The following is a 23,725-nucleotide window of genomic DNA, read 5'->3' as shown; positions in this document are numbered from 1 at the left end:
AAGACAAAATGCCATTCCGTTGAAGTATTTTGAAGAATTGGAGCATGTATTGTTCTTACTTCAAGTGGATGACAGAATAACAGAGACTGCTGCAAACTACTTAAAGGAACAGATTCAGAGACAGAAAAGACTTTATTCTGTTAAGTCTGACAGCAGATATGTTCCAAAGTACAGAAATCACAATGGTGATATTGTTGATATGAAGCCTAATACTGCACAGATCAGAACATATCTTGGTATTAAGGGGCTTGAATTCAATCTAGAGTCTAATAAAGCTTATGTCATAAGACTAGATCGGGAGTTGAGAAAAGCAAAGATTAATGATCTCAGAGCTGCAATATTTCAAACTGGTGAAGATACTGCAGAGCTTAAAGATGTCAAACGGAGAATGATTGATGAACTCAGATATGCTGAGAAATGTTTGTTGAAGAATTATCTCAGAACAACTCCTGACATCAGAGAGATCAGAAAATGATGAAGCCAAGTCGAAGATCTACAACTGCTTAAATTCTGATATTTATACAGATTGAAGTTGTTATCAGAAGTTGAATTGGTAAAAACTTTAAGGACTGTAAGTTGTAGTTATCTTGTCTATTTCTCATGCATTTGTACTTAATGTTTTTGACATCATCAAATATCTGTTAAACTCGTATATTTTGTTAATTTACAAGTTGGGGGAGATTGTTAGATATATTTGATAATGTCATGGCTAATATGTTTTATGTTTAGATTTCAGATCTTATTTGAACAGAACAAATCAGTACTTAACTGATCAGTACTTATACTGGAAGTCAGAACTTAAGGGATATCAGTACTTATGTTATCAGGAGATAGATATCAGAACTTAAGTGCTGAAGGACGATCAGATAAGGACAGTAGCTGATTAAAGTTAAGAAGATCAAGATAAACATAAGAAGAGATATGCATGAAGAAGGAATTCCGTGAGGAATGGAATACTTGGAATAGAAGATATCTGATTGATATATTTTAGGAAGCAGAATTATATTCCATATCAATTAGCGAATATCTTGTAACTGTGTAGTATATAAACACAGACATAGGGTTTACACTAAAAGTGTTATCATTATCGAGAATATTATTTAATATAACTCTAGCAGCTCTCGTGATATTTTGTTCATCACTGAGAGATAACAGTTCCAGATTGTAACAGAGTTTATTGTTTAAATAAAGTTTGTTTTCTATTACATAAGTTCTTGAAGTTTGATTTGATTGTAATAAACACTGTATTCACCCCCTCTACAGTGAAAGTGTGACCTAACAAAATCTAGTTGGGAAGCTCCTTCCTGCGGAACCTCCACCCATGCTCATACTTTTCCTCTTTATTCCTTTCTCCTCTCTTTCCTTCTGCATCTGTTCACTTCCAACTTCTATAATCGTTGCCTTTTGCACCAGAGTGGCATAGTCCGTAAGCTCAAGGATTGCCACCCTATTCTGAATCCACGGTTTCAGTCCCTGCTGAAACCTCCTAGCTTTCTTTTCCTCGGTGCTCACAAACTCCGGCATAAACCTTGATAACTCAGTAAATTTCGCCTCGTACTCTGCTACAGACAAGTTATTCTGCTTTAGCTCCAAGAACTTGAGCTCCATCTGGCTTTCCATAAACCTCGGGAAATACTTTCCCAGAAACAACTGACTAAATCTCTCCCAGGTTATAATATCATCTGTCTCCATGTTTTTCTTGGCCTCCCACCAGTAGTTAGCTTCTCCTTTCAGAAGGTAGGTAGCAAATACAGTCTTCTGTGCCTCCTCGGTACTCAAAATCTCAAAAGATTTCTCCATTTCCTTTAACCATGCCCTTGCCTCAACTGGGTCGGCTGATCCGTGGAACTCAGGGGGCTTAAGGGACTTAAAAGCCCTGAAAGAGTTTGCCACAACATTGTTACTTCCTTGAGGGGGTGGGTTGGGTTGACGTTCCAAATTCTGCCTTAGGAGTTGCATGAACTGGCTCATGGGATCCATGCCTGGGTTTGGTACTGGTTGCTCAACCTCGGTTTCTCCTTCTTCAGCCTCTATCTCAAATCCCTCAACATCATATGTTTCCTCTTCCTTTTCATACAGGGAGTCATCCTGTTCCACATAATCCTCATCTTCCTCTTCATTGTGTTCTTGGTTTCTATTGTCCTGATTATGGCTTCCCTGGTCCTCAGATCCAGGGTTCGCCCTAGTTCCAATCTTTCTTGGCGGCATGATTCTGATAATAATAAAAACAATTATTGGGAAAATTCAACGTTAGGTCACAATCATATATATCATTGTGCCTTGCACGGCTCTTATAATGGGGAGAACGTATATCGCAATCCTATTATTTTAAGAAAGTTCTAATACGAAGTGCAGTAATAATAATGATAAAAACAGTGATCCCGTCACTATGGAACTGAACCGAAAGGAAACAAATATATACATAATGCGAGAATACATAGTTTGATCTGGTCAAAAGTACAACAGTGCTACAGTCATCTGTCCCAAAAGTGATACACAAGAGTCTATCTGTCTAGTCAGAAAAAGGGATGCTATATACAAGTCAACTATCCCGGAAAATTGGCTCTTACTAAGGCCTCGGCTAACTAGACAACTAGACTATTCCATCATCAATCCTGAATCACACACCGGAGCGGGTCAGCTCCCAAACCCTTTCCATCGCACGACGGAAGATATAGTCGGCCTGCCGCCTGGAGATCCTACCATGCCTGTCCCCCTGGAGAGATCTGAGTCTCGCTCGGGACGTGAGCTCTATCCCCGTAAGCTCCCTCCTCAAGGATCGGGGTATAGAAGCCCTGGTCTCATAAGCTCGGGTACGCCTACCCGCCCTCTCTGCATCCAACTCCCTCCTGGCCTCATCTAGTCGGCCCTCGGCAACAGCCACTCGGGTCCTCAATACATCCTGAACATATCCATGAGCTAACGAAGACTGCCTGTGGGCAGGGTCAAGAGGTGGTGAATCCGGAGCCGCTGAGGGTGCCTCCTCGGTCTGCCTAGGCTCGGAAGTATGGGTCTCTGAGCTGTCATCATCAGGAATCCAAGATAGTGGTGGAGGGGTAGGGGCTCTGACCACCGGAAGTATGGTTAAAGGGATACCAGCATACACTACCATAGATCCAACACGCTCCTCAGCTACTGGGACCTCATTCGGGTCCTCCTCATCTGGAATAGCAATAACCTCTGTCTCTGACTCCTCTGAGGGGTCCTCCTCATCTGAAACAGCAATGACCTCCGTCTCAGGCTCCTCTGGGGGGTCCACCTCATCCTCCTCCATCTCAGGCTCCTCCTGATCCTCAACATCTAGCAATGCCTCATCATGCTCACGCTCGAACATCTCAGGGTCCTCTATCTCAGGCGCCTACACATTAAACGAGCTAAGTTACTATCATGATACTTATAAGGGTTCCCATAAGGGTTTTAACTGTCAGCACTACTTTAAGTAGTCCGACCATGAACTTGGCAAGAGTTCTTATTATCTTTGTGAGTTTGTTATTATATCGTCGCATCATCTCTGAGGTTTATAACGCTTAGCTCTGATACCATTTCTATAACACCCCCAGATCCGGGGTCGGGGATCCGGGTTGTCACGGTCTTTCTTTCCACAATATCACTTCACTTAATTAATAATAAATAACCTAATGCTGTGACCCCATACTAACACACACCACAACCCGTTATAGTCTCAGAGATGAAATGGAAATAAGTACAAGTCTTTGAATCCACAATTTAAAATTATTACAACCCAAAATGATTACTTGATAATTTACAGTTAATTGCCATTATCTGCCACAAGTTATAATTATACATAATTTGATTCTCAAAAGTAGATGGTCTGAACTACAATGGATCTACCTCTGCAGCTATAGCAGCCACAACATCATCGGGAAGACGCGGGGCGCTTCCCACGCGCTTGCGCTGGGTCTGCTGGAGTCTGGCCATCTCTCCTAACTGTTGTTGTGTGATGAAGAAATAAAGCAAGAGTGAGCCTTACAGCTCGCAAGATAATACATAGTGATAACAATAATATAAGTATCTAAATGGATACTCACTAGAATCTTTATCGTGTGTAAGATAATTACTTACTAGATATAATGTAAAAACAAGGAATGAAGTTACCAATACTTCACCACACTTATATCATTTATAAAGCTACTTGAACTACCACCGTTCAAAGTATTATAAGTTTTCAAAAAAAACATCCCATAGATGAGACCACAAGTTAAGACTTGAATAGATTCAATCTTTGAAATATTATTGAATGAAAAAGTTATGAGATACTTTATTTAGTCCCGATATATATATATCCACATATATATATCTCTAAAACATTTCCTGGAACCTCTGTTATGTAAAGTATGAACAGAGTTGCAATATCCAATGAATTTGGAAGGAAAAGAAAACCTTTGGCATAAACCAGATATCTTGCTGATCAGGCAAAGATACCCATAAGTAACCTTTTCTACTAGTAGATGGACGAATTCCCCACTGGTGATCACCCTGGCCGCATTAGGACCTATGCTGGACTGCCACTCAGCCACTTATGCATTTGATGGACTCCCACTGAGCCACTTACACTATCATGGACGCCCACTGAGCCCATGTTGCTTATGCCGACTCAATAGATGGACTTACTTCCCGAACGATGGGCAAGTAATCAAGATGTTTTCTCAAAACAGCAACCTCGTTGCGAATGTAAAATACACCACTGAGCCGGATCCCTCAAGTTTTGAACGAGTATTTAAATCCCCTTTAAAAGGAAGATCTTAAATATAAAAATGAGTTTTGGGATCCGCTCTATCTTTTAAAAATCATTTTGAAGACTCGAAAACACTTTATAGAGTGTTTGGAGTAAAGCTGATTTAATGAAGTAAATCAGTCCCCAGAATATTTAGAAAATGACTGAATATTATTAATTAAATAATATTCCCATAAAGAATAATCTTTATAAAAATAATTGAAGTAGAAGTATTGAAATTTATACTTGAAACGAGTATTAAATAACCAAAGATATACTTATATAAACGTATTATCTTTATTTGAATAATCGAAAATAAGTTTGATTATTTATACCTTATTCTTTAATAAAATAAAGAATATATTTCAGCAAATAATCGGAGTCATAGATCCTCAAATGAATATTCAAAAATATTCATTAAATAATATAAACTGAGTCATAAGCCCTCGAATGAATATTCAAATAATATTCAATAAATAATATAAAAGAGTCATAAGTCCTCGAATGAATATTCAAAATAATATTCATTAAATAATATAAAAGAGTCATAAGTCCTCGAATGAATATTCAAAATAATATTCATTAAATAATATAAAAGAGTCATAAGTCCTCGAATGAATATTCAAAATAATATTCATTTAATATAAAGGAGTCATACGCCTTCGAATAATATTCGAAATAATATTCAATAATAAAATAAAGTTTAAAGTTATCGAATAAACCTTATTCGATTAATAGTTTGGAAAAACTATAACCATATTTATATATAAATATATATATATATATATCCATATCCATATATACAAAATGTACTCGGGATCCTCGACTCCCGGTTTTAGAAAATATTTTCACCTTTGGGTCCCTATACTAAGGGTATATGCAAGTTACCGCTATCCTCTAGCATAGGTATTATCAACTGAACCAACAGATATATATTCCAAGAATATGAAACAGGCATGCATATATACCATATCACATGCTACAATATATCGCATCATTTGCTAATTATCCAACATGCATCTATCACAAGATAATGCAAATACATATATTCATCACAACAACAGTATAACGGATAGAATACTTGCCTGAGCGACTTGGGGGTGAGAAAGGCTCGGGACGAGTCTGATAACCTATAAACAACAAGTAAGTTGGAATTAAACCAAAATCACTTGTAAACCTATACTTTAACTAACTTAGACTCTAACGCTTGTTTTGCGCTCACCGATTCGCTTAAGTCACTCGGGTACCCTCGGCTCCACCATTTTTAATAATTTAACCTTTACGAGTTTTAAAGCGATTCCTTCGCGAATGTCTTACCAACTGCCTAACACACTTACCATAAATGTTTCATACATTAATTAACCCTTTTTGGTCTTTAACCTATGTTTCAAAGTAAGGCGAGGGAAAAAGTTTCGTTCGCGAAACGCCGTTACTTGAAACGGTCGTTTCTCCTAAACCGTGCATCAGAATCGAATGAACTACATATCAAAACGAAGCTCGTAACATGAGCTATCTAATCATGGCAGTGGTCATAATCTAGCAGGGGGTTCTTGGGTCCTAATGCTATGCACAAAAACAGTCCAAAGAAAATCGGACGTTACGACGACTATGTTTACGCGAGTTTCCAAATTTTAAACCATACAAAACCAACCACAAACCAACCTCAAATCCAACATACAACCAACATCCATCCTTATCACATCATAACAACCCCAACCAATTCAATTTAATCATTCATACTTATGCTTAAACTTAACTTTAATCATACTTAAGTTCCTTTAAATCAAAACCACAACAATTACCATTCCATTTCACTACCATTCCAAATCCCAAACTCTAAATCATAACAACAAGCTACAATATCAACCCACTAATCAAAATCATCTTATAATATATAGGAATCTAGGGTTTGGAGATGGTATACCTTCCTTGAAGTGGTGGGTGGAGCTAGGAAGCCTTAAGAAGCTTGGAGAAGTCTTAAGAATGCTTGGATCTTCAAGAAAACCAAGAAAAGTTCAAGTTAAAAAACTTGAAAACACTATTCATTGTCTTCTTCTTTGATTAAATGAAGAAGATTGAGAAAGAATTAATGGCTTAAACTCATGATATAGTCCTAACTAAGCATGAAGATGATTAGGGAATTATCTTACCAATTTAGGAGGCTTGGATCTTGAGTTTTGAAATTCTATGCCTTTAAAAAAAGCTAAAAGCCGAGAGCAAATGAAGAACTCATGCCTTGGTTGCTTTTGATTTTTGATGAGAATGATTTTTACTTGGCTTGGTTGACTTGTTTTGTATTTGATTTAGTCAATTACTTTCTTGCCCTTGAAATTGTGTGGTTACAAAGCTACCACACCTCCTTCCTTCCAATGTCATGCTTATGTCATCCTCATGATGTCATCCTCCCTTCCTTGTCCTCTTTCTATTGGTTGGATGACATCCTTCCCACTAATCCCTTTGATTAACTTCCTAATCGTTTGCCTAATGACCGCTGATCTGTTATACGGTTCACTTAACTTTCGTTCTCGTTTATCGTTTGAAGGATCATACCCGGGATCTTATTACTTAGGTTCCCTTAACCTTTCTCAATACATTATATTCCTTTTTATGATCCTCTATTATAATCCTTTAATTTAAATCCTTTTTATCCTGTTACCTTATACTCAATTCTCTCCGTATCTTGTGGATTTCCGGGAAAAACCAAAGTGTTCGGAATTGGATTCTGACGATCTTTACATACACTTATATACTTCATAGAGTACTAATAATATCCCAGAATATCCATAACAGAACCCCTACATAGTGTGGCGTGAAAAGTTTTCTCATTCATCTAAAACACTATTCACAAGGGTTACAAAAAGTTGAAAAATTTTGGGGTTATTACATTAGTGGTTCTTGTTTTCATACTTCAACCTAGAAGGTCCTGGTTAGTGTTAAAGGGGTTTAATTTCATTTCTTTGTTATTTATTAATAAGCTTGTACAGGTTTGGTGATTAGCTCTTAACCCCCAGACTTATACCCCGGGTCTGGAGGGCGTTACACATATTCTATAACTTGATTCGAACTAGGGATATAGGGCTTCAACATAGATACGTGGAACACATTATGAATGTGCTGCCACTGCGGTGGTAACGCTATCTCATAAGCAACCTTTCCTACTTTCTTCAAAACCTCAAAGGGTCCTATAAATCTAGGGCTAAGTTTACCTTTCTGACCAAAACGCACTAACCCTTTCCAAGGTGATACCTTTAATAATACTAGATCCCCTATCTCGAAATCCATATCCATTCTATGCAAATCTGCATACTTTCTCTGTCTATCTTGGGCTGCTTCTAACCTTTTCCAAATCAACACTATTGCATCTTTAGTTTGCTGAACCAACTCGGGACCTAACACTTTCTTCTCTCCTACTTCATCCCAATATAACGGTGATCTACACTTACGTCCATACAAAGCTTCGTAAGGCGGCATCCCGATACTGGCATGGCAACTGTTATTATACGAGAACTCAATCAAAGGTAAATGTTCATCCCAATTACCCTTAAAATCTAAAACACAAACCCTCAACATATCCTCTATGGTCTAAATCGTTCTTTTACTTTGGCCATCCGTCTGAGGATGATAAGCGGTGCTCATATTCAACTTTGTTCCTAGGCACTCTTGGAATTTAGTCCAGAACCTGGAATTAAATCTCGGATCTAGATCTGACACTATAGACAGAGGCACTCCATGTTTTGTAACTATCTCATCCAAGTATAATTTAACTAGCTTTTCTAATGAATACCTTTCATTGATCGGAAGAAAATGCGCTGATTTAGTCAATCTGTCAATGATTACCCAAATAGCGTCATGATTTTCTTTTGTCCTTGGCAATCCCACTATAAAATCCATAGCAATCTCTTCCCACTTCCATTGGGGAATCTCCAAAAGTTGTAACAATTCACTCGGTCGTTGATGCTCCGCTTTCACCGTTTGACACACATGACACTTACTTACCCAATTGGCAATATCCTTCTGTTAGATATATTTGATAATGTCATATGTAATATGATTTGTGTTTAGTTTTCAGATCTTACCTAACATGACAAATCAGTACTTAACTAGAAATCAGCACTTATACTGAAGACAGAACTTAAGATATCAGAACTTAAGTTATCAGAACTTAAGTGATCAGAAGATATTTATCAGGAGATAATATCAGGACTTAAGATGACTTTCAGATAAGGCAGGCGGCTGATTGAAAGGAAAGAAGATCGAGACTAAGACAGAAATAAATATGCATGAAGAAGGAATTCTATGAAGAATAGAATACTTGGAAGAAAAGATAGCTGGTTGATATATTTTAGGAAGAAGAATTATATTCCATATCAATTAGAATTTATCTTATAACTGTGTATTATATAAACACATGCATAGAGTTTATACTATAAGTGTTACGATTATCGAAGTTATTATTCTTTGTAACTCTAGCAGGTCTCGTGATAATTTGTTCATCACTGAGAGATGACAGTTCCATATTGTAACAGAGTTTATTGTGTTGAATAAAATCTAATTTCTATTACTTGAGTTCTCATATTCGATTTGATTGTGCTAAACACTGTATTCAACCCCTTCTACAGTGTGTGTGACCTAACAAGTGGTAACAGAGCAATTTGTTAACACACAAACAGTTTAAGATCCAAAAACAATCATGTCTGAAGAAGAAAGTCCAACCAAGCCCACCAAAACTGAAGAACCTCCAAAAACCATAACCCATAGTCGATATGAGACTATAAGAGTTCCCATGTTGAAACCTTCTGAGTATTCTATATGGAAAGTGAAGATGGCTATGTTTCTGGAAGCTATAGATCCAAAATATCTCGACAGGATTTATGAAGGACCACATATGCCAACCAAACTCTATGTGGAAGTTGCAGGTCAGAAATCAAAGTCTATACCAAAGGAGAAAAGTGATTACACTGCTAAAGATATCTCATCGATTGCAAATGATGCAAAGGTAAGACACTTGCTGCATAGTGCCATTGATAATGTCATGTCAAATAGGGTAATTTAATGCAGGACTGCAAAAGAGATATGGGATGCTTTGGAAACAAGGTGTCAGGGAACTGATGCAATCAAGAAGAACAGGAAGACGATACTCACTCAAGAGTATGAGCACTTTGACTCAAAGCCTGATGAGTCATTAACTGATTTATATGACAGATTTGTCAAACTCTTTAATGATTTGTCACTAGTTGACAGAGTATAATATTGAAGATTCAAATCTGAAGTTCCTGTTAGCTCTTCCTGAATGATGGGATTTGAAGGCCACGATAATAAGAGACAACTATGCTCTTGACGAAATAACTCTTGATGAAATTTATGGGATGCTCAAGACTCATGAACTTGAGATGGAACAAAGAAGCAAGAGAAATGGAAGAAAGTCAAGGACAGTTGCTTTTGTGGCTGAGGAGGAAAGTCCCAAAGAAGCTGCCTCAAGGAAAGGCAAGGGAAAGGCTCTCATCACAAAGTCTGATACTGAGTCATCAAGTTCTGATAGTGATGATGACTCAGAAACTGAAAGTATACCGGAGATAGACCCTGATGAGGAGATGATGAAGCTGTGTGCTCTTATGGTGAAAGGAATCACAAAGATTGCATACATGAAATTCAGAAGAGGAAAGAAGTTTTCCAGGAAATGTGCAAGTTCTGAAAAGAAAGGTTTCAGAAAATCTGAAGGCAAAGGAGGAAAGTCTGACAGAGGAGATTACTCAAATGTTAAATGCTACAACTGTGGTGAGAAAGGCCACATATCTCCAGATTGTAGAAAAGGGAAAAGTGACAAAGGCAAGGCTCTTGTCACAAAGAAGAAAAGCTGGTCAGATGCTTCAGATTCTGGGGATGAGGAAAACTATACCTTGATGGCAAATGCTGATAGCAGTTCTGATACTGCTGACTTAAAGGTACCTCAAACTACTTATGCCTTTCATACTGATGATATTACTAAGTTGAGAAGATATCTTAAAACCATGTTCATTAGTTATAAAGATCAAACTTTAACATGTGAAAGATTAACTTCTAAAAATCTTGCTTATAAAAAGAGGAATGATTATTTAGAAAAAGAGTTAGTCATGTTCCATCAAACTCAGAAAGATAGAGATGATGCCTTTTATGTTAGGGATGAAGTGTTAAAAATGAATGAATCTCTAAAAACTGAGTTAAAAAAGGAAAGAGAGATTATTAGGACTTGGACTAACTCTGGTAAAGCAACTCAGGATATTCTTAGTAGTGGAAACTGGAAAGAGGGCTTAGGTTATGGAGATGATAAGAGTAGTAAGGGAACTGTAAAAACTGAGCCTATAGTTGTTGAACAAAAACCAAAGGTAAATCCTGTTAAGTTTGTAACTGCAAAGTCTGATATTGAGAAATCAGAAGGTAAGGAGAAAGTAACTTCTGACAAACCTAAACAGGATAAGCCAACTGAAGTTAACATAGGCTTAATGACAAAGAAGCAGCTTAAGCATAAGCAGAAAGATTTTAAGAATGTAAACAAGGTAAAGCCACCTAGGAAAAATAGGAATGGAAAGAAAGGTGTGAACAAAAGTAACAATTATAAGCCTGTTCCTAATGCTCCTAGAAAAACATGTCATAATTATGGAAACTCTAACCATCTGGCTTCTTTTTGCAGGAAGAATAAGAATATAAACTCCTTACCTTCAAAATCAGGAGTTAAGAGTCAGTTTGTTAGATATAAGCCACAAATTCCTTGTTTTCATTGTGGTAGTTTATGGCATTCCATTTATACTTGTAAGGAATATCATAGTTTGTACTATGATTATTATCAAATAAAACCTTCTGTAGAGAAAGTTAGCATTATTCCTTCTAGTATAAGTTCTGATGCAAAGTCTGATATTGCAAATTCTGATAAGAAATTTGTTAACATAAACTCTGATGCTAAATCCGCTGCAAATGTTAACAAACTTAAAAAGGCCAAAGGATCCAAGCAAGTCTGGGTCCTTAAAACTAATCATTAGTGGTCTTTGTGATTGCAGGGAAACAGGAATAACATCCTAGTTCTGGACAGTGGATGTTCAGGACATATGACTGGAAATAAAGCCCTGCTATCAGACTTTATGGAGAAAGCTAGCCCAGGTGTTTCTTATAGAGATGGAAACATTGGAAAAACTCTGGGATATGGCAATATCAATCTTGGGAATGTCATCATTGAAAAAGTAGCTCTGGTCTCAGGACTTAAACACAATCTGCTGAGTGTGAGTCAAATCTGTGACAGAGGTTATCATGTGGATTTCTTTGAAGAACACTGTGAAGTTGTAAGCAAATCTATATGCAAAGTTGTTCTGAAAGGATACAGGCATGATAACATTTATGAAGCCAAGCTTTCAACAAGTATTGATGGTTCTGCAATCTATCTGATGAGTAGAGCATCAATTGAAGAAAGCTGGGATTGGCACAAGAAACTCTCTCATTTAAATTTTAACAATATAAATGAACTAGTCGAGAAAGATCTTGTGAGAGGACTGCCAAAATCAGTATTTGCTCCTGATGGCCTTTGTGATTCATGTCAGAAGGCAAAACAAAGAAAATCTTCATTCAAGAGCAAAACTGAATCATCAATTCTTGAGCCTTATCACCTACTACATGTTGATCTATTTGGTCCAGTTAATGTCATATCTATTACAAAGAAGAAATATGCTATGGTCATAGTGGATGAGTTCACCAGATACACATGGGTGTAACTCTTGCACACAAAAAGTGAAACTGCATCTATCTTGATTGATCATCTCAAGCAACTGGATAAATTGGTCAAAGATTCTATGAAGATCATAAGAAGTGATAATGACACTGAGTTCAAGAATTTGATCATGGAAGAGTTCTGCAAAGACCATGGAATAAAGCACGAATTTTCTGCTCCCGGAACTCCACAGCAAAATGGAGTTGTTGAAAGAAAGAATATAACTCTTATTGAAGCTGCACAAACTATGCTTGATGAAGCAAAGTTGCCAACCTAGTTTTGGGCTGAAGCTGTGCAGAGTGCTTGTTTTACTCAGAATGCAACACTTATCAACAAGCATGGAAAAACACCATATGAGATGGTGAAGAAAAAGAAGCCAAATCTGAAGTATTTTCATGTATTTGGATGCAAGTGTTTTGTTCTTAAGACTCATCCCAAACAGCTATCCAAATTTGATCTAAAAGCTGATGAAGGAATTTTTGTTGGATATCCACTTTCTACAAAAGCCTTCAGAGTCTACAATTTAAGAACAAGGGTTGTCATGGAATCTATCAATGTCTCTTTTGATGATAAGAAGATTACTTGACTTGAAGATTTCAATGATCATGATCAGCTGAGATTCAAAAATGAAGTTTTTAATTCTGATTCTGTAAATCCTGACAATCTAAATCCTGATACTGCAAACTCTGATGGATTAAACTCTGATGTCATTAGAACTGTGGTGACTACGCCTAAGGAAAATGCACATGTGAAGGGGGAGCATACTGAAGATCCAACCACATCTCAAGAATCATCAGAACCTATAACACGCTCTTCAAGTTCTGATGGGCCTAGTTCTGATAATTCTGAAAACTCATGTTCTGATATTTCTGGAAACTCAAATAATGAAGGATCCAACTCAGAGAGCATAATTTCAGGGGGAGCATCAGAAAATGTTGATGAAGACAGCATGGATCATGGGGGAGCATCCAGTTCTAGAGAAAACCTTCCATCTGTAAGGAAGTGGACTAAAGCACATACACCTGACTTAATTATTGGGAATCCTGATGCAGGTGTCAGAACTAGAACAACTACATCAAATGAATGTCTTTATCATTCTTTTCTTTCTTAGACTGAACCAAAGAAAGTGGAAGAAGCTCTTCAAGATGCTGATTGGGTGAAAGCAATGCAAGAAGAGTTGAATGAATTTGAAAGAAATAAAGTCTGGACCCTAGTGTCAAGACCAAAGAACAGGTCTGTTGTTGGTACAAAGTGGGTGTTCAGAAACAAAACTGACAGTGATGGCATAATTATAAGGAACAAAGCAAGGTTGGTTGCAAAAGGATACTCTCAACAGGAGGAAATTGATTCTGATGAAACATTTGCACCAGTTGCTAGATTAGAAGCCATAAGAATATTTTTGGCTTATGCTGCTCACAAGAAGTTTAAAGTCTTTCAAATGGATGTGAAAAGTGCTTTTCTCAATGGAGAATTGGAAGAGGAAGTATATGTTGAACAACCTCCAGGCTTTGTAGATCCCAAATTTCCCAATCTGTCTACAGGCTTGATAAAGCACTTTATGGCCTTAAGCAAGCTCCAAGAGCATGGTATGAGACTTTAGTTCAGTTTCTTCTGGAAAGTGGATTTAACAGAGGGACTATTGACAAAACATTGTTCTACCTCAACCATGGAAAGGACTTACTTTTGGTGCAAATATATGTTGATGATATCATTTTTGGTTCTACAAATGACAGGCTTTGTAAGAAGTTTGCCAAGCTGATGCAGTCAAGATATCAAATGTGTATGATGGGAGAACTTAACTATTTTCTGGGCCTTCAAGTCAAGCAGAATCAAGAAGGAACCTTTATTTTCCAATCTAAGTACACCAGAATTTTTTTAAAGAAATTTGGAATGCAAGATTGTTCAAGTGCATCCACTCATATGGCCACTGCAACAAAATTGGATAAAGATACTGGTAAATCAGTATATATTACTGATTACAGAGGTATGATTGGCTCACTACTCTATCTAACTGCAAGTAGACCTGATATCATGTATGCTACCTGTCTCTGTGTAAGATTTCAAGCAGATCCAAGAGAACCTCACTTAACAGTTATGAAAAAGAAAATTCAAGTAACTTAAGGGTACAACTGATCTGGGATTGTGGTATCCTAGAGAATCAGACTTTATGCTAATAGGTTACTCAGATGCAGATTTTGCAGGATACAAAATTGACAGGAAAAGCACAAGTGGAAGTTGCCAATTTCTTGGAGGCAGATTGGTTTCTTGGTTTAGCAAGAAACAGAAGTCAACTTCCACATCAACTGTAGAAGCAGAATACATTGCTGCAGGAAGCTGTTGTGCACATATTCTTTGGATGAAGAATCAGTTACTGGATTATGGGTTAGAATTTTCTATAATCTCTATTTACTGTGATAATCAAAGTGCTATTGCTATGACAGGTAATCCAGTTTAACATTCAATGATAAAGCACATTAGCATAAGGTACCATTTAATAAGGGAACATGTGGATGAAGGTATAGTGGAATTGCATTTTGTTCCAACAGATCAACAACTAGCAGATATCTTCACAAAACCACTGTGTGAAGCTACTTTTACAAGATTGGTAAATGAACTTGGAATGGTTTCAGGTTCTTTCTCTAAATCTGCTTAGTTTATGTTCTGATACATCAGACTTTATGATCAGTGTTTACAGTTATTACATCTTTGTGTATTATGTGCTTATTTAGAAATCTTCTAAGTGCTGATTTTTGTATGATGTGAATTTCTAAACTTTGATAGTGATATGAATGTTTCTGTGACTATTCAATCCAATGAGGAGAACTGTGCTAGATGCTGACCTAGTAGTCTTTAATATACTAAAGATCCCATGTTTGAAGTAATTGTTTATGTGGAAATCTTTTAACACGAGCAAATTCTGATATTGAGCTTAGTTAAGTTTACTTTGTGTATCTTATTACTAAGTCAAAAACTAGAATAATGCTTCTTATCTGTTAAGTTCTGATGTTAGTAAATCTGGTGGATGTACTAAGTGCTGATAAGCCTCACTTATCAAAAGAAAAAGAAAAGAAATAAAAATCAGGTACTTCTTTGAGATCTAGAGTAAAACTGTGGAAGGGATGACCTAAGTGCATTGCTGGTATTAAGTAATATGCATTAGAAAAGCAAAATAAAAAATTTCTTGGTGACTTTTCACACTCTATGATTACTGGAGAAATACTCTAATAGCAGCATAACTTCTGATAAACAGTCATGACTCACTTACACTGATAAGCCACTGTAAAATATAATTTCAAAAGATGCATAAAATTAGCATAAAACAGTTGAGGTGGACTCATGCATGAACTCATTCTAAAGTAGACTTCAGAATAATGATTGATTTTAAGCAAAGTTCTTAGTTATGCCTTATTTCTAAGATGTACTAAAGTAAATCAGACTTTACTCTTTGTCTGATATTTAGCTTAATGCACACACTTACACTCCATATGAATGATGAAAATTACTGTGGTGATCAATGTTGTTTTAGATGAACAGTCTATATGTCAGGTTGCATAAATTCTGAGGACAAGTTCTGATGGAAGTTATGATGATTAAGTTCTGATGAAACCATATCGGTATTTGTGTGAAGAATTACAGGAATACACATTTACTTTTCGAGTTAAGGAGCCATATTCTGATGACTTTTAAAACCTGATAATAATCAAGTTTTGATGCTGACGTGACAATATTTATTTACTTGGTTTATTTTTGGTCATTACTTGAACGATGATATTTTTACAGAATATTGGTTAATGTGAGATAAAACAGTCATAATCATTATAGGTTAGTGGTTAGAGTGTATGTCTTGAAAACCTGCATGCGCACAGTAATTATTATCATATCCCGTGCCCATTAACTCTGGCTTTAGATCTTTTACTGACTATTATTATTACACTTCAATCTAGGGAGTCGAGGGATCATTATTTTTACTTGTAATGTTTAACCAATCCTCGTGTCCCTTAGTATTCCATTGCCTATTTAAATGACTGATCATTCTTCAGTAAAACCACATCTGTTCATTTCTCTCAAACAATGGCACATTTTAGTTGGTTTTACTCTTATGGCACAGAAACTATGCACATTTTTCGAAATGGAATTCCGACTCCATATCCTATCAATAACATTCCATTTGTCATCTGGATTCAACTTCCAGAGAACATTAAAAATGATCTGTTGTCTTTCCAAAGAGAAGCTCATCTTCGTATTTTTAAACAGCAGGAGCAAATCATTCATCTTGTTGTTCTCTTTGTTGAAAGTAGGAAGAAGAATTAATTGTTATCCATCCGTTTCTCTTCACCGTCAGCTTTATCAGGCTTCTTAGCTTAGGACTAAGGCTGTTGATGTTAGGAATCGTAGGATAGGACTATCTTGTAATTTTTGCATGTAATTGCTAAATTTCATCGAATGTAATCATCTGATATATCAATGAAATTTTCTTTAATTGCAAGATTTGTTCTTTATTTCTCAAATTATGTGACTGTGCATGTTTAATTGCAATTTATTAATCTTTACTTTATCGACTTTTAATTTTATTTTGTGATGAATGTTTTGATTAAACTCTGTTGATTTGAGGAAACAACTGTGGAACAGGTTTCCACATCAGAACCTGTTGTTATAGAAGCTGAGAAGGTTTCTTCTCAGAAAGATACTGTAACTGGGAGTTCTAGGCCCCTCAAAAGGCTTAGAAAGTTAAAATCTGATGATAAAACTCCTACAGTGTCTCCACCTTTGAAGACATTAAAGAAATAGAGAGCTCATAGGGACATAGTTGAGTCAAATTCAGATGTAGTGGAATCAGCTAAGGAAGGGGATCAGGAATCTCTAATCTCAATAGAACCTATTGTTATTAAATCACTTCCTTCTGCACAACGTGAAACTGCTCAAGCCAAAATACCTACACCTCCTATGTCACCTATAGTTGATCCAGTACATACTGAAGAACTAGGTACAAGTGTTGAAATTGATATTCATCACTTGATTGTGCCAGAGGTTTTGTACTTGGAAGCTCCACCAATTCAACTCACTCCACCAACAACATCAATTTTGGATGTTGATCAAAACCTGGCCGCAGATCATAATTTAGAGGATGATGTTGAAGCCTCTATAGCCTCACATACTGTTGTTTTACCAGAGGATGCTGATACTACAGATTCTTAAAATTCTGATGCTGCTAATGAAGAAACTACTGGTAAAGCTGCTACCAATTTAGATGTTGATGCAGCTGGTCCATCAGGACATGCACCTCAACAAACTATTCATAAAGCTGATTTAGTCAAGAAGTTTGTTACAGGGGAAGCACCAGTACCTTGGAGTGAAACTCCTAGAGGAAAGGAGTGGACTAAAGAATGGAACTCAGTTAGTTTTGTTCCTTCTGAAAAGATTCTTGCTGAGCATCTTGCAAAAGCTGATGAAATGCTGATAAATGATGATTTCAAGGCACAACTGAGAGTTACTGCGTTGAGTACAAGGCACCTTCAAGGTCAACATTCAATAACTCATGACAAGGTGAACAAAATTCAGGAAGCTCTGATCCAACAAGATATGAATGTGAAACTTGAAAAAAACATATTTTTCAAGCCAGCCTTTGACAGAATTGCCTACATTGAGAAAACTTAGGAGAAGCAAAAAACTCAAATTGAAGAAATTCTGAAGAATCAAGGTTCTCACCAAAGTCAACTCAGTGAGATCCAATCCTCAATGGAATTGCTTGTCTATCTTCTTTTACCTGCTGATGCCAAAAAGGGGGAGAAAGTGATTAAGTCCAAATGCAAATCTATTCAGACACTGAAAGGAAAGGATGATGGACATGATGACCAGGGAAACTCTGATAAGGGTAGAGGTCAAGGTCAAGGAAAAGGATTTTCATCAAGTAAAGCTAGAATTACAAGTCAAGGAACAAGTTCTGACACTGGGAGAAGAATAAGTTCTGATACTGGTAGAAGGATAAGTCCAGGTGAACATCTGGAACTTGATGAAGAAATTTCAAGGGAGTTATTTCTTAAAGAAAATCCATGGATGCACTTTGAGAGTCTAAAGGAAGAAGAAGCTAGACTCAAAGCAGAAGGTGTCAAGAAAAAATCTAAAACTTCTATTGTTGAAAAGAAATTTCCAAAGCCTAAGGTTATTGTGATAAAGGAAAGAACAAGTTATGAGGCAACCAAAGCCAAATCACAAATGGAAATTGATCCAAGGTCCAAGGGAAAAGAAAAAGTTGATGAACCTGTAAAGGTTTACATGCCAGTCATGGATGAAGAAATAACTTATGATGAAGAAGATACTAGTCTTACTCTGATTTTAAAGAAGATTTCTCAAACAACCTCTGACATGGCTCATGTTGTTCAGAGTCAAGATGTAGTAAGTTCTGATATGACAGTGAAGCAAGCAACCTTTGACTTAGCTCAAGTTGGCTTGATATCAGAAGATAAGGAAAAGGAAACCTCTAACATTGCCCATGTTAAACCTTCAAAGATACTCCTACTAGGATTCACCGAAGCTAAACAGGCTCAACCTTTGAAGACTGCAACTAGTGGTTTTGAAGCAAGAGTTGTTACAGGAAAGGAAGCAAGAGATAAATCTGGATTGGGTAGTTCTGATGAAAGAAGAGTACATAACACTACCAATGATCCAACTTCCTTAAGTGAACCAGGTGTTAGAGCAACTCCTGAAAGATTGAATCGACTTGAATCTATACAAATGGTTTACCATACCTTCTTGAAAGAACATATCTTGTTATATTTTATGACAGATCGAATGGTATACCAAATTAGGCAGAATGCTATACCACTGAAGTATTTTGAAGAACTACAACATGCTCTATTTCTACTTCAAGTGAAAGACAGATTAACAGATAGTGCTACAGGATATTTAAAGTCTCAAATTCAAAGACAGAAGAAGCTTTATTCTATAAAGTCTGACAACACATATTGTCCCAAGTACAGAGATCACAAGGGTGATATTGTCGATATGAAGCCTAACTCTACTAAGATTATAACTTTTCTGGGTTATAAAGCTGTGGAATTCAATCTAGAGTCTGACAAGGCATATCCTATTAGACTAGATCAGGAGATAAGAAAAGCTAAGATAAATGATCTCAGAGCAGCTATTTTTGAAACTGGAGAAGATCCATCTGAATTGATAAATGTGTTATTCCCAGTGGACTAACATTGAGATTTACAGAAAGGGGGTTGAATGTAAATCTCAAAACTTTTTCAAGTTTTGAGCAATTTGTAAGACTAAGTGTTTGAGTGATCAAATGTGTGTGAATTGCTTGGAGCTGATGCAGACAGATATATATTCAAACACAATTGTAATGAACACAAAGAACTTAAAAACTTTTCTGGTGGATTTGTTGTTCCACCAGAGATGTGTTATTTCAGAAAATCTGTGATTCAAAAATTAAATCACAGCTGCTTCCTAGTACAAACTAGATGATTTTCTCTCTTGATATTTCTAAACAGCTCAGGAAAATTACTTCTAATTACTAGCTACTACTTGGTTTATATAACACCAAGTTTACAAGTGAAGACAAAGATAAAGTACAATAAGACAATAGTTCTCCACTTGTTTCTGTTCCATTTTTATCCAGTGTAATATGGAATTATCTGTTGACTTTCCATTATGAACCAGACTAAAAACGACTGCTTTTTCTGCTGTTCCTGAAATAGGCTACCACATATCTGTCAATCCATGTGCCTCTGTCAGCTTTGTTAACTATCACTATCAACTGCTATGAGACTGAGCATCCATTGAAGCTTTCATCCGTTGATGACTTTATCCATTGATGCTCTAGCAGTGCATCAGTTGAAGCTTTCATCCGTTGATGGCTTTATCCATTGATGCTCTGGCAGTTGAAGCTTTATCCGTTGAAGCACTTATCCGTTGATGGATATTATCCGTTGAAGCATTAGAGACATCCGTTGAAGCTTAGTTTCTTATCCGTTGAAGGTCTTCAATATCCGTTGACACTTCTTCACTTATACAAAATTACAAGGCATGAAATATTTACAATTAGCCCTCCTATTTGTACATCCATTAGTAGTCAACATGACTGATTATCTCCTAACAACATCTAAGAATTACAGCTTGAAATCAGAGAGTGAGATGTGCTACAATACCAAACTTATTGCTAAGTAAGGCTACTCCTTCAACGGATAGCCAAGATGGTCTTATCCGTTGAGGCTACAAACACTAGATTTCTACTTAAGTGTTTTGCTGAACTTATCATCAAACTAATACACATATTCCTAACAATCTCCCCCTATTTATGTCTACTAGAACTGTAGGCATAAATTTGGGTTTAGCTTGATGATAACAAAACACTTAACAAATATATAAACTATAACAAAGCAGAAATTCAAAAGTGCTGTAAAAGTGTATATGCTGAGATGAAATTGAAGAAATACATTGTTTCCAAGGGTGCTCCTCTAGCCTGAGCAAATTATTTTCTTTTCCTTTGATCCCTGGTTTTCTTTCCTAGCCTCCTGTCATTCTCCTCTATTTGAACTTGAAGTTGTCTGTAGAATTCAGCTTCATCTTTTTCATTGATATCTAACTTAGATTGCATATCCTTGAGAGTTTCATTACTGACAATCTTTAGCTGATCTTCAATTCTGAAAAATCTTCTGACTCCTTTGTTGTCTCTGAACTCCATCAACCAATGAGGTGATTTGTGAATTGTAATACCTCTCTCTTGAATGAGTAAAGTTCTAGGCAAGGCATTGGGCTCCCTCCAAGTTTTTCTTATGTTGGCAATCTTGTTGAGAATATCAGTCCTGGCAGTTCTGGTAAAGCCAGAATCCTTATGTATGGCTGAGTAGACTCTAATCAAGGTAGAGTAGCCTTCATTCAGAATTCTGTGAAGAGGCCAAGTTCTTACCCCAGCTCCATTGTATTTGAACACTAGTCTTTCTGGTAGCTATCTGTAGGCAGCTATTCCCCTTACATCCTCCAGCTCATGCAGATAGAGTTCAATGTCTGAAAATTCTTTTATGTCACAGATATGAACATAATCATCTTTAGAGGTTTGAGTTTTAGGCTTAGGCTTCTGTGTGAATTTGATTGAGGCTTTAGAGGGTGTTGATTTGATTCTTCTTTTCTGCTTCTTTGATGGTGGAGAAGAGGTTAGGAAGGTGGGCAATTTGATGGTGTCCCAATCAAATAGTTCCTCCTTGGGAATGATTGTTTCACCATGAATGTTCATGAAGGGGTCAGGTACAATGGTTTCAGGAATAGAGGGTAGTGGTTTGGATATTGATTGGGTTTCTTTAGTCTTATCTACCTTCTTTCTCTTTGCATTGACCTTCTTTCTTTTCCCTTTCTGCCATTCTTCCTTACTTCTTTCCTTCATCTCAGTACCAACCATGTCCCCCATAGTTTCATCTTCACCTTTGTCTTCAAATTCTTTCTGTTCTTCAGCCTGACTTGACTTTAGCTATTTTTCAAGCTTTGCTTGTGCTCTTTTGTCAGCCTTTAGCTGTTTGGCTTTTTCCTTCAACCTTTTGGTTTCTTCCCTCTTGGATATTGAGAATTTGGGATGTCCTTGCATCACACATATGCTCTTTCCCTCTCTGAAGATAATAGCCATGTTTCTCCTTACAGCCTCATCCATGGTCTCTTTAAGATATGCAATACTTCTTCCTAAAAGCTTGTCCTCATCAGCTTTTGGAAGAGGAAAATCCATCTCTTTTAGAGGATTCTTTGTAGAGTCCTTATTGGATCTGTTGTTGGGCTTGAGAACCATAGGTTGTAGATCTTTGGAAGAAGTTTCTCCATCCTTATGCCTCCCTACTGGCTTGAGTTCCATAATAATTGATTCCACTTTTGTGCTATGCTTCACAGATTGTGATTGAGAAGTTGTGGAACCAAATATTAGTTGCATCTTTTCATCAATCTTCTTCCTTTGCTCTTTGACTTGCAATTTAGCTGCTGCTATCTGGATTAGATAAATTCCATCTAGCTTTCCTTTGACTTGAATAGTTGGAGAAGTTGTGATGACAGGAACTAGCACTTGAGAAATCTGAACTGTTGTAGATGGCTCTCCTTCCCCTTCCCTTTTATTCTCCCCCTTTTTGTTATCATCAAGGGTAGGGGTCAAGCCTTATGCTTGTGCCAGCTGCATGAGTAGATTTGTTTGAGTTTGTTGATTCTGAAGAATGGTGACCATAGAGTCTTCAATGATTTGAACCCTATCTTCCAATCTGGCCAGCCTCTTGTCAGCATCAGATGCCTTCCTCAGTCTCCCCAACAAATCTTGCATAGTACCATAGGGTATAACTGAATCCAATTTCTCAGCATTGTAGGATTTCAGATCAGCAATGTCCAGCTTGAGCTCATCCACACTTAGATTTTGCTGGTAATGCTGCAACTGCAAGAGATGCAGAGATTCCAGATGAGCTTGAAGAATTGCCTTGGTACCAGCATCCTGAGTCTCCTGAATGGCCTGCTGAATTGTCATGACTTGTTTGACCAAAGTGACACCAAACTCTCCTGGTGTTGATGGTTTTGGCCATGCCCATGCAGGAAGATTAGGAACAGAACTTGGGCCTGCTACTCCCCCTAAGTTCATGCTCTCATTCAAAGAATTAGAGTTATCATCATTAGAATTTACTCCAAATTCTTCAGATGGCTCACCGGCTTTAGAAGGTAGCCTGTTGACAACAGCTTTGTCTCTGAGAAGAGATTCTGAAGTGTGCACAATGTGTAGTGTCTGTTCTGCCTCCACATTGCCCTGTGCAGCCAATAATTGATAGGCTGAAATAGGGTGAGTAAAGGTGTCAGCATCCAAGGAAATGTTATCAATGACAGCCTTGTAGTGTTGCTGAAATTGTCTTTCCTTATCTGCATCATCCACTTTCATTAACTCATTAGCAATGGCTGGTTCCACCCTTATAGCTTCTGTACCTGCCTTTCTCTCAATTTCTCTCTTTTCTTGCATCAGGGGCTCCCCCTGGCTCACACACACCCTCACACCCTCACCTTCACCTTCTAAGGTGGCACTCCTCTCACTTACTTTTGCCATGCTGGAAGAAATAGCATGCATTTGATGACTCTCAACCTCTCCTTTTGCCTGGGAGCAACCCAGCCTCTCACTCAAAAAATCACTCCCTTCCCTCAAGCCTAATAGTGATTGTACAGTTGCCATGTCCTCTACAGTTGGAGTTGTTTCTGTTAATTGTGTAGAGGCCATCAACGGATAGGGAGTATCCGTTGAAGTAGAAACT

This window comes from Apium graveolens, chromosome 2, assembly GCF_009905375.1.
Source record: "Apium graveolens cultivar Ventura chromosome 2, ASM990537v1, whole genome shotgun sequence".
NCBI classification, from domain to species: Eukaryota; Viridiplantae; Streptophyta; class Magnoliopsida; order Apiales; family Apiaceae; genus Apium; species Apium graveolens.
Note: the sequence above shows the minus strand (reverse complement) of the source record.